The sequence below is a fragment of the Coregonus lavaretus genome (assembly GCF_964263955.1).
Source record: "Coregonus lavaretus genome assembly, chromosome: 21".
Taxonomy (NCBI): domain Eukaryota; kingdom Metazoa; phylum Chordata; class Actinopteri; order Salmoniformes; family Salmonidae; genus Coregonus; species Coregonus lavaretus.
In genome coordinates, this window is record NC_140008.1 from 32,041,370 (window position 1) to 32,054,219 (window position 12,850).

Consider the following 12,850-nt stretch of genomic DNA (forward strand, 5'->3'; position numbering starts at 1 on the left):
GTCAAACTTACCACTCATCGTCAGATCATAGTCAAGACGACCATGTTAGTCTCGCTGCCGACTCAACCTGTTTGTTTTCGCTCTTTGTGTTTTTGGCCTGTTCTATTTACTTTTCTCCTGTGCCACAGATTATTGGAACCTGACTCCTGCCTCCGCTTCACTCCTGCCACCACCATCCTGCTCTCCACTACCGGACCTCCCTTTTGGACTCACCACGGACACTAGGACATTACGGTACCACACCTGCCCTGACCTGGATCTGTTACCCTCCCTGTAACCTGGACTTGCTCTTCCCCTATTATTGGAAACCTGGACTATTGAACATTGTAAATAAACCTGTTAAACCTTCTCTGGCTTGGTGTACTTGTCTGCATTTGGGTTCTATCCAGTTAAATCATGACAGTATGATCTGACCAACATGAACCCAGCAGACAGTAGCTCGGATACCACCCCAGAGTGCACTCAAATTTGGACTGCCATAGCCAATCAGGGCATTTTACTTGGCCAACATGATACCCTGTTTAAGACTATAGCTGAGAACAGTCAGGTGCTGCTTAATCAGGTTCAATTACTCACCAATCAAGTGTCTGCCCTTACTACCCAAGTTAATAATGCACCCCTCGGGCATGGCATACAAACTGCTCCTTCTCCTGCTCCACCTGTTTTTCCTACCCCTTCAGCCCAGATCAGAGAGCCTTTTGTTCCTGCTCCAGAGCGCTATGACGGGAACATGGGAACCTGTGGCGATTTTTTGACTCAATGCTCGTTAGTGTTTGAACAACAGCCCCTCACCTACGCCTCAGAAAAAGCCCGTATTGCCTACCTTATCAACTCTACTAGCGGTTCCGCTCGTGCCTGGGGATCCGCGGTCTGGGAGAGTCAGTCGGACATTTGCAACGCTTACGTTGCCTTCACCACTGAGATGAGGAAGGTTTTTGACCACCCCGTACGGGATAAGGAGGCTGCGAAACGGTTGTTTTCTCTTCGGCAGGGGGCTCGCAGTGTGGCGGAGATGGCAGTGGAGTTTCGGACTTTAGCGGCAGTGAGTGGTTGGAATGACGAGGCATTACAAGGAGTGTTCATCAATGCTTTGTCTGAGACTTTAAAAGCTGAATTGGTGTCATATGATGAATCGCCTACGCTGGATAATCTTATTTCACTCACCATCAGGGTGGATAATCGGATTCGGGAGCGCCGCCGGGAGAGGAGTGTTAGTTCCAAGCAACCTGTCTGTCGTCAACAAACTCCTCCCCGCATCTTCCCTACGGAGAAAGCCGTGTCTTCCCGAGTTGATACGAGGAGCACTGAACCCGAAGCCATGGAGGTGGGTCGTGCACGGTTGTCCTCAGAGGAGCGTGCACGTCGTATTCAGGCTCGGGTCTGCCTTTATTGTGGAGAAGCTGGTCATTTCGTGCCTTCCTGCCCAGTTCGTCCGGGAAAAGGGCCGGCTCATCATTATTGGGAGAAGTTTTGGTGAGCCGAGCAGCGGATTCTTCCTCTTCTCCCCGCATTCTGCTCCAGGCATCCCTCCAGTGGCAGTCCCAGAATTTCTCTGTTAGTGCGCTGGTTGACTCTGGTGCCGACGAAAGCTTTTTGGATAGAGAGTGGGCTCAACAAATGGATTTGGAGACTGTTCCTATGGACTGTCCGCTGCAGGCTAAGGGTCTAAATGGACAATTGTTGACCCGTATTACCCATCAGACTGTTCCTGTTTGTCTCAGAGTGTCGGGAAATCATCAGGAGAACATTCAATTCCATATAATCGACTGCCCACAGACCCCCCTGGTCCTTGGTATCCCCTGGCTCATAAAACACAATCCACACATTGATTGGGTGACAGGTAGAATTGTTTCATGGAGCACATTTTGTCATGTGAATTGTTTGTGTTCTGCTCAGACCCCTGCCAGCACTGTGCCTCAACCTCCACTGGAGTCCATGGATCTTTCTGCTGTTCCTGACGTGTATCATGACCTGGCATCCGTTTTCTGCAAACACAGAGCTACTTCTCTTCCTCCTCACCGGCCTTACGACTGCGCCATTGACCTCCAGCCAGGAGCCCCGCTCCCCAGCAGTCGCCTGTACAATCTCTCTCGCCCGGAGACGGAGGCTATGGAGAACTACATTCGGGACTCCTTGGCGGCAGGTATTATTCGTCCTTCCTCGTCACCTGTAGGAGCGGGATTCTTTTTTGTTGCTAAGAAGGATAAGACCCTCAGACCCTGTATTGATTTCCGTGGACTTAACAACATCACCATTAAAAACAAATATTCTCTGCCATTAATTAATTCTGCTTTTCCCCTCCTTCATGGTGCAACTATCTTTACCAAACTGGATCTACGAAATGCGTATCACCTGGTGCGCATTCGTAAAGGTGATGAATGGAAGACTGCCTTCAACACACCCTTGGGACATTTTGAGTATCTTGTTATGCCTTTTGGGTTGTCCAATGCCCCTGCTGTTTTTCAGGCACTAGTCAATGATGTCCTTCGGGACATGTTGAATCGGTTTGTTTTTGTCTATCTGGATGATATCTTGATTTTCTCAGAGTCCTCCCAGGAACATGAACTGCATGTGCGCCAGGTGTTGCAAAGGTTGTTGGAGAACAAACTGTTTGTGAAGATGGAGAAATGTGAATTTCATGTGTCTGAGACCTCTTTTTTGGGTTACATCATAGCTCAGGGGGAGTTGCGGATGGACCCAGCTAAGATCTCTGCTGTCACGGACTGGCCAGCCCCCTCCACCCGCAAACAACTTAAACGATTCCTGGGGTTTGCGAACTTCTATAGGAGGTTCATCAAGGACTACAGCCGCATTGCGGCGCCACTCACCGCTCTCACCTCCATCTCACGACCGTTCGCTTGGAATGAAGGGGCCGGATCAGCGTTCGAAGAACTGAAACATTGCTTCGCCTCGGCTCCCATTCTGATGCAGCCGGACCCCGACCGCCAGTTTGTCGTGGAGGTGGATGCATCCGACACTGGGGTAGGTGCGGTGTTGTCACAACGTTCTCCTGAAGATAACAAACTGCATCCCTGTGCTTTTCTCTCAAGGAAACTTTCTCAGGCAGAGAGGAATTATGATGTTGGCAATCGTGAACTGCTCGCCGTTAAGCTGGCTCTCGAGGAGTGGCGACATTGGTTGGAGGGGGCGGAACAACCCTTCATCGTTTGGACGGATCATAAGAATCTGGCTTACCTCCAGTCAGCGAAGCAGCTCAACCCCCGTCAAGCCAGGTGGGCACTATTTTTTGGGAGATTCAATTTTTCTCTGTCTTACCGTCCTGGGTCACGCAACGTCAAGCCTGACGCCCTGTCTCGTGTTCATTCGGCTGTTGATACTGGTAGTAACCCTGAACCCATCTTGCGTCCTACCTGCAGTATTGCGGCCATCACGTGTGACATCGAAGGGATTGTTAGACAGGCTCAACATCATCAAGCTGACCCTGGGAGGGGTCCTCCTAACCGGATGTTTGTCCCTGAGTCTGCTCGCTCCCAGGTACTTCAGTGGGCTCACTCGTCTCCCCTTACCTGTCACCCTGGAGTTTCGCGGACCCTTGACTTTGTGCGACGGAAGTTCTGGTGGCCCACGATGGAGGCGGACACTCGAGCCTTCATTGCTGCTTGTACGGTATGTGCACATAGTAAGAACTCCACCCAGGCCAGCGCTGTTCATCTACGACCTCTACCTATACCCAGCCGGCCCTGGTCGCACATTGCTATGGATTTTGTCACTGGACTTCCCCCCTCGTCTGGAAAGACTGTCATTCTTACTGTGATTGATCGTTTTTCTACGTTCGCTCATTTTTTGGCCCTACCTAAACTGCCCACTGCCAGAGAGACGGCTGATATTTTGGTTGAACATGTGTTCCGCTCTCATGGTCTACCCACGGATATTGTCTCTGACAGGGGTCCCCAGTTTGTCTCCCAGGTGTGGAAAGCTTTCTGTAAAGCTTTGGGCATCACATCCAGCCTGTCCTCTGGATATCACCCCCAGACCAACGGGCAAGCCGAGAGAGCGAACCAGGAGATGGAGACCGCTCTCCGCTGTGTCACAGGGTCTAACCCTGGGTCATGGAGCTCCATGCTCCCCTGGGTGGAATATGCTCATAACACCTTGACTAACGCTTCCTCTGGTTTGTCTCCCTTTCTGTGTGCTCTGGGTTATCAACATCCCCTGTTCCCTTCTCAAGAGAGGGAACTGGCGGTACCCTCGGTGCAGTCCCACATGCGCCGCTGCTTCAAGGTCTGGAGGAAGGCCAGGGTAGCTCTGTCCCGAGCTTCGGCGTACATGCAGAGGCAAGCCAACCGTCACCGGTCCCAGGCTCCCGGTTACTCTCCTGGTCAAGAGGTATGGCTTAAGTCACGTGACCTTCCATTGAAAGTGGAGTCTAAGAAGATGGCGCCTCGTTTTATAGGACCGTTCAAGATACTGTCTATTGTTAACCCCTGCGCGGTTAAGCTACAGCTTCCTGCCTCCCTACGGGTTCATTCCACCTTTCATGTTTCCCAGATTAAGCCTGTGTCGGTTAGCCCTCTGTGCCCGCCCTCTCGTCCCCCTCCTCCGCCCAGGATCGTGGGTGGGGGTCCGGTCTACACTGTCCTTCTGAATGTTCGCCGCCGGGGTCGTGGTTTCCAGTACCTGGTGGATTGGGAGGGTTATGGTCCTGAGGAACGTTCCTCGGTGCCCAGGAGCTTCATTGTGGATCCTGCTCTGGTCCGAGAGTTTCATAGGTTACATCCCGATAAACCCTGTCGGCCGCCAGGTGGCGTCCGTAGAGGGGGGGTACTGTTAGGCCTGCTGCTGCTAGGTAGCTCTCTCTACTCTCTCCCTTCCCTCTGTCTGTCCTTGATTGCAGGAGTGAAGTCTGGTGTGCGGGAGTCAGGGTTCCAGCTGCAGCTCATTCACCATAATCACCTCAGCCTTTAAGACCCGGTCAAACTTACCACTCATCGTCAGATCATAGTCAAGACGACCATGTTAGTCTCGCTGCCGACTCAACCTGTTTGTTTTCGCTCTTTGTGTTTTTGGCCTGTTCTATTTACTTTTCTCCTGTGCCACAGATTATTGGAACCTGACTCCTGCCTCCGCTTCACTCCTGCCACCACCATCCTGCTCTCCACTACCGGACCTCCCTTTTGGACTCACCACGGACACTAGGACATTACGGTACCACACCTGCCCTGACCTGGATCTGTTACCCTCCCTGTAACCTGGACTTGCTCTTCCCCTATTATTGGAAACCTGGACTATTGAACATTGTAAATACACCTGTTAAACCTTCTCTGGCTTGGTGTACTTGTCTGCATTTGGGTTCTATCCAGTTAAATCATGACATGTTAGAAACACCTTTGGCCACAATTACAGGTATTAGTCTTATTGGGTAAATCTCATCAGAGCTTTGCACACCTGGATTGTGCAATATTTGCCCATTATTCTTTTCAAAATTCAATTTCTGTCAAGGTGTTGGGGATCATGGCTAGACAGCAATTTTCAAGTCTTGCCATAGATTTTCAAGCAGATTTAAGTCAATACTGTTAACTTGGCCACTCAGGAACATTCACTGTCTTCTTGGTAAGCAACTCTAGTGTAGATCTGGCTTTGTGTTGTAGGTTATTGTCCTGCTGAAAGGTGAATTCCTCTCCCAGTGTCTGGTGTAAAGCAGACTGAAGCAGGTCCTGAAAAACTCCCCAGTCTTTGCCGATGTCAAGAATACCCATGCCATGATCCAGCCACCACCATGCTTGAAAATAAGGAGGCAGTTAATCAGTGATGTGTTGTGTTGGATTTGCCCCAAACATAAGGCTTTGCATGTAGGCAGAAAAGTGTATTCCTTTTCCGTGTTTTTTTGCAGTATGACTTTAGTGCCTTGTTGCATACATACAGTGAGGGAAAAAAGTATTTGATCCCCTGCTGATTTTGTACATTTGCCCACTGACAAAGAAATTATCAGTCTATAATTTTAATGGTAGGTTTATTTGAACAGTGAGAGACAGAATAACAACAACAAAAACGGAAAAACGCATGTCAAAAATGTTATAAATTGATTTGCATTTTAATTAGGGAAATAAGTATTTGACCCCTCTCAATCAGAAAGATTTCTGGCTCCCAGGTGTCTTTTATACAGGTAACGAGCTGAGATTAGGAGCACACTCTTAAAGGGAGTGCTCCTAATCTCAGTTTGTTACCTGTATAAAAGACACCTGTCCACAGAAGAAATCAATCAATCAGATTCCAAACTCTCCACCATGGCCAAGACCAAAGAGCTCTCCAAGGATGTCCGGGACAAGATTGTAGACCTACACAAGGCTGGAATGGGCTACAAGACCATCGCCAAGCAGCTTGGTGAGAAGGTGACAACAGTTGGTGCGATTATTCGCAAATGGAAGAAACACAAAATAACTGTCAATCTCCCTCGGCCTGGGGCTCCATGCAAGATCTCACCTCGTGGAGTTGCAATGATCATGAGAACGGCGAGGAATCAGCCCAGAACTACACGGGAGGATCTTGTCAATGATCTCAAGGCAGCTGGGACCATAGTCACCAAGAAAACAATTGGTAACACACTACGCCGTGAAGGACTGAAATCCTGCAGCGCCCGCAAGGTCCCCCTGCTCAAGAAAGCACATATACAGGCCCGTCTGAAGTTTCCAATGAACATCTGAATGATTCAGAGGAGAACTGGGTGAAAGTGTTGTGGTCAGATGAGACCAAAATCGAGCTCTTTGGCATCAACTCAACTCGCCGTGTTTGGAGGAGAAGGAATGCTGCCTATGACCCCAAGAACACCATCCCCACCATCAAACATTATGCTTTGGGGGTGTTTGTCTGCTAAGGGGACAGGACAACTTCACCGCATCAAAGGGACGATGGACGGGGCCATGTACCGTCAAATCTTGGGTGAGAACCTCCTTCCCTCAGCCAGGGCATTGAAAATGGGTCGTGGATGGGTAGTCCAGCATGACAATGACGCAAAACACACTGCCAAGGCAACAAAGGAGTGGCTCAAGAAGAAGCACATCAAGGTCATGGAGTGGCCTAGCCTGTCTCCAGACCTTAATCCCATAGAAAATCTGTGGAGGGAGCTGAAGGTTCGAGTTGCCAAACGTCAGCCTCGAAACCTTAAGGACTTGGAGAAGATCTGCAAAGAGGAGTGGGACAAAATCCCTCCTGAGATGTGTGCAAACCTGGTGGCCAACTACAAGAAACGTCTGACCTCTGTGATTGCCAACAAGGGTTTTGCCACCAAGTACTAAATCATGTTTTGCAGAGGGGTCAAATTCTTATTTCCCTCATTAAAATGCTAATCAATTTGTATGCACTCACTAACAGTAAGTCGCTCTGGATAAGAGCGTCTGCTAAATGACAAAAAAAATGACAATTTTTTGTTGTTGTTATTCTGTCTCTCACTGTTAAAATAAACCTACCATTAAAATTATAGACTAATCATGTCTTTGTCAGTGGGCAAACATACAAAATCAGCAGGGGATCAAATACTTTTTTCCCTCACTGTATACATGTTTTGGAAAAAAAAATAATATTCTGTACATTTTTATTCTTCTTTTCACTCTGTCATTTAGGTCATTATTGTGGAGTCACTACAATGTTGTTGATCCATCCTCAGTTCTCCCATCACAGCCATTTTACTCTGTAGCTGTTTTGAAATCAACAATGGCCTCATGGTGACATCCCTAAGCAGTTTCCTTCCTGTCCTGCAGCTCAGTTCAGAAGGACGACTGAATCTTTGATGTGTCTGGGTGGTTTATCATCCACAGCATAATTGTTAACTTGACCATGCTTAAAGATATACTCAATGTCAGATTTTTATTGTTACCCATCTACCAATCACTGCCCTTCTTTATGAGGCTTTAGAAAAGCTCCCTGGTCTTTGTAGTTGAATCTGTGCTTGAAATTCAATACTTTACTGAGGGACCTTACATATGTTGTATGTATAGGAGACAGAGGAAGGGGTAGTCATTCAAAAATCATGTCAACCCCTATTATTTCACACAAAGTGAGTTCATATAACTTTTGCAACAACTATATTTTAGTTGTTAAATTATTATTTTGTAAACATATTAGAATTTTCTTTTCACTTTGACATTATGGAGTTTTTTGTATAGATCAATGACAAAAAAACAACGCAACAAAATGTGAAAAAAAGTTCAAGGAAGTGTAGACTTTCTAGAGGCACTGTACTTCCTAACAGACCATCCCAGCTTATGCATTCACAAATCCTGTTTGTGTTGACAACTGTACATTGTGTAATATTGTTATTATACAAACCACACTGTTTACCTAACAATGATTGATGCCATTAGGATGGTTGATAACAATGATCCCTGCAGCACTTTCAAACCACTCCTGATCAAATTCCTCTTACCTGTAAATTTAAATATTCAAATCATATATTATAGGCAAGTTATCTTTTTTTGATTAACAATAAAGACAATGATATCCATTTTGGACCTGTTTTATCTTTGACAGTTACCAATATTATGTTTTATTATTTCAGAATCTGTTTAAATGGGGTTCTCAGATGTGCTCTTCTGGGCCATGTTCAGTACGAAAACGTTCTTAAACGTTGCAGATAGAAATACCACAAATAGAGCCAACGGGAGTCCACATTCTACATGTCAGTGATGCATGTTTGTTCTACATAGCATATTTCTATCTGAATGTTCCCAAACATTGCGTCTTGCTGAACGCGCCCCCTCCTTTCTCTTGGGAATGGGGATGCAACATATGAATATCCTATTGGAGGCTGTGATGTCACCTGACAGCCTCAGGACCAGATGGTAGGTCTAGTGGTGAACTGTCTTGGAGTGCCATCGTGTGGGAAGATAGTGTTACTATAGTTTTTTCCTCATAGATAGGCCTGCTTACATAGCAAAACCACTTACTTTCTAATAATGAAATGGATCTTACTTCACACTGGTACTACTGCGAGACATTATTTAGATACTCTTTCTGGTAAAATAAATAACATTCCAGATATATTAGAAAATATTGCAGTCAAAGGAGGGGACGTTAAAGTAGCTATCCAGTGTTTCCAGATTTCTATGAAATATGACCTATAATTACTTACAATATGAGTGAAATTGATTTCCTTCCAAAAGATGGTAATTAAGTATGTTAAAAAGCAGCTTTTCTGGGTTGGAATAGTGTGGGCGTACCGCAACAATGGTGTGGGCGTAAACCGGTCATAAAACATATTAATGCGAGTTGACCACTGATTGGCCTGCTCATCCTCAGGTGTAAGCCCACGGCTAAATTGGCTCAAAACAAAAGTGACATAATTAAGCATGTGTAGTAATTACTTACGATTCTGTGTTTTCCCATGCAAAAAGGGATTGGGCTTGATAAAAACACTATCTGCCTTCCCAATGAAAAATAGTTATATTCAAACATCTATTTTATGGAAAAGAGTATGTTTCTGGACAATATACCATTCTGCCTTGTTGGCAAAATGACAGAGCGGCGCAGATTACTGTTCGATTTGAGAAAGGCGCTCCTCCCTCCATAGACCGGTGCACGGCTTAGCATAATCGGATCCGCCCAATAAAAAGTCTACTTGAGATACAACTTTGAGATGAGGTTTTGGAAGTTTTTTCTCCAATTTATGCTTTGGCCACAAATACGATATAGAACGAGTCAACATTATTTGGGTATGACCGAGTTAACAGAATATGAACTTTTAAAACTGAGTTTTCATTGGACAACTGGACATACCGAGGGGTCCCACCCTCCCCCACAGGTGTTGAGGTGTGTCGAGGTGTGTCAATCAGCCGGTTGCTGGCCAAAGATGGTGGATAAATGAAGATTTTCCACTCAGGCCATTTACCATAGAAAAATAATGGTCAGTTCCGGTCTGCTTAAGGGGGTGGCTATCCCATAGGCACATTACATTTACATTTTAGTCATTTAGCAGACGCTCTTATCCAGAGCGACTTACAGTTAGTGCATACATTCTTTTTTTTTCATACCCCCTGTGGGAATCGAACCCACAACCCTGGCGTTGCAAACGCCATGCTCTATCAACTGAGCTACATCCACCAATGCATTAGCAGCTGGGTCTGGTCTGCTTAGTTCATTGACTGTGTATGAACAAGAAAAGAAATAGCGAGTGGGATGTCTGGCTTCCGCTTGCATCTCTGTTGCTGGCTACGCAGGTAGACAGGTAGGCTTAAGTGAGGAAAGTAGCAAGTTTGCATCGTAAATAGACTATTTGAATGGCAGCCTACTTTTCAAATCATCAGTCGATCAGAAAATTATGAAAATTATATAGCATATAATGGCCACTGTCTTTGATATTAGATCGGTTGGTCAACTTCTGAAAGCCTAAAGAACCTTAGCAAACTCAAACAATTGCAGTACCATTTTGGCAGAAGTAACTCCTTTGGCGCATTAGAGCAGATCACTTCAATGTGTTACATTATAGTTATAAAAATTGTCCGACTTGTGACTACATGTCAACTGAATGAACTTTACAGAAATAATGTGATTTTAACTTTTATTGTAAACATTTTAGTCATTTAGCAGATGCAGAGCGACTTAGTGCATTCATCTTAAGATAGCGAAGTGGGACAACCACATCACCGTTGTAGTAAGTACATTTTCCCTCAATAAAGAAGGTATCAGCAAAGTCAGTGCTAGCAGGAAAAGTCGTGCAAGTTACAAAAAACAGATGTCTTATTTTAGATACTCTTTGAAGAGGTAGGGTTCCAGATATTTTCGGAAGACTGTCAGGGACTCTGTCTTATCATCGTGGGGACGCTGGTTCCACCATTGGGGTGCCAGGACAAAGAAGAGCTTTGACTGGGCTGAGTGGGAGCTGACCTCCTGTACGGGTGGGACGGCCAAGAGACCAGAGGAGGCAGAATGGAGTGCTCGGTTTGGGATGTAGGGTTTGAGCATAGCCTGAAGGTAGGGAGGGACAGTTCCCCTTGCTGCTCTGTAGGCAGGCACCATGGTCTTGTAGTGGATGTGAGCTTCAACTGGAAGCCAGTGGAATGTACAGAGGAGGATGGGAGAACTTCGGAGGGTTGAACTCCAGACGGGCTGCGGCATTCTGGATAAGTTACAGGGGTTTGATGGCACTAGCGGGGAGCCCAGCCAACAGAGAGTTTCAGTAGTCCAGATGGGATATGACAAGTGCCTACGCCGCTTCCTAAGCGAGGAAAGGTTGTACTCTATGGATGTTGTAGAGCATGAACCTGCAGGAGCGAGTCATACTAGTCAGATGACGAGAGAGAAGCTGGAGTACAGTGTTCTCTGGGGTAATCCATGTCTCCGTCAGGTCCAAAAAGTGTAGGGACTGAAAGGCAACATAGGCTGAGTCTTCTTGACCACAGATTGGCAGTTCCAAAGCCTGCCAGAGACTAGGAAGTCCACATGAGTTGTGCACGCAGGTTACACTAGATTAGAATGGTAGCAACCACGGGGTGGGGAGCATCTGTAAAACCTACAGGGATAGAAATCATACACATACTTCCCAAAGCTACAAAAGAGCAAAATTAGATAATCGGAAAATAACTAGGCAAGCGAATGAGCGAGTGGTGTGAAGCCTTCCTCGAATAACTCCGCAGAACATCTTTGCGGCCGCTGCTGAAGAACTAGGGGATACTGAAGTACTAATACTAATTGCTGATTTTCTAGCAGAGGTGAAGAACACACCTCCCGGCACTAATTACTAATTGGCTGGACAGGTGAGACCACTCTGCCTCCAATACAGGCACTGACAACCAAAACAACAACAATCACAAATTGCTCAGAGGGGTATACTATGTACCGGGTTTGAGGAGTTAACGAGGTAACTTTGGTCAACTCTGAGTTCAACTCGGGATAATCAGTCATACCTTTTAGCCAGGTACATTTCTATGGCAACATGTCCTCTAAAACTAACCTGCTTCGGTGCAGGATAACTTGAGGCTAATTACTGAATCTCAAGTGAGCGTGTATAAGCTCTACTTCCCGACCAATCAAATGCACTCTCAAACATGGCATGTATTTTTTTGGACGAGAACCCAGTGGATATCGGCGCTCAGATTGAAAGAGGAACTTTGCGCTCAGCAAGAGTTTTTAGAGATAGGCATAATCCTTGTTGTTTTCAGATATTTCCCTTTATGAGCGTTATCGTTTTTCTGCAGGGGGGTATACTTATGCTGGCTGTTAGACCCACATGTCTCCAACCCCACTCACAGAAGTGGCTTGTTGCCCACAATGCAAACCGTGTGCATCACTTTGCGCTTGTTTGCATGTGGCACATTCCTGTACAGCGTTGGAGATGCAGACATTTTAAGCAAGCATATGGCTTATATCTATGATCATTCTATCTAGTGATGTTAGGTCAAGTCCAAGCATACACTGATAGACGTGCATTAACCAGTGATGTTCAGAAATTATTTAATTTATAAGTGAATTACAGTTTATACAGTTAACCAGTAGGACAGCGGAATACAACAAGAACTGTAGTCTATTTATTTGATTGTGTCTCATCAAATCCAGTATGGTGTCATGAGGAATGGCTTCATGTGCAATAGGCCAAGAATTTATTTACATCCGTTTCTTCCCATCCTTATACTTATGATATTTTCAGATGATCTGTGACCATCAGGGCCTTGTCACCAACACTGAGGCGAAGTGGCCTGGCTCCGTGCATGACTCGCGCATCTTTAGAGAGTCTTCTCTGTCCCAAAGATTCGAGCAAGGTGATGACAAGATTTACCTAAATGTTACATTGTTTCTAGCTGGTCATCAGCAACTGTTGATAACCTGTATAATTTTGTGGGCCTAAACTATCTGTATTTTACTGTAGGTCAGTTCAATGGGCTGCTTGTTGGAGACAGAGGCT

The 12,850-nt window shown here is 46.0% G+C and overlaps 1 long non-coding RNA gene across 1 annotated transcript; it reads left to right on the top strand.

Moving 5' to 3' along the window:
* Positions 1-348, top strand: LOC311148433. Its single transcript, XR_014614901.1, has 2 exons — positions 1-44; positions 129-348. It is a non-coding gene; the product is annotated as an uncharacterized lncRNA (long non-coding RNA).
* The last annotated feature ends 12,502 nt before the right edge of the window (positions 349-12,850 follow it).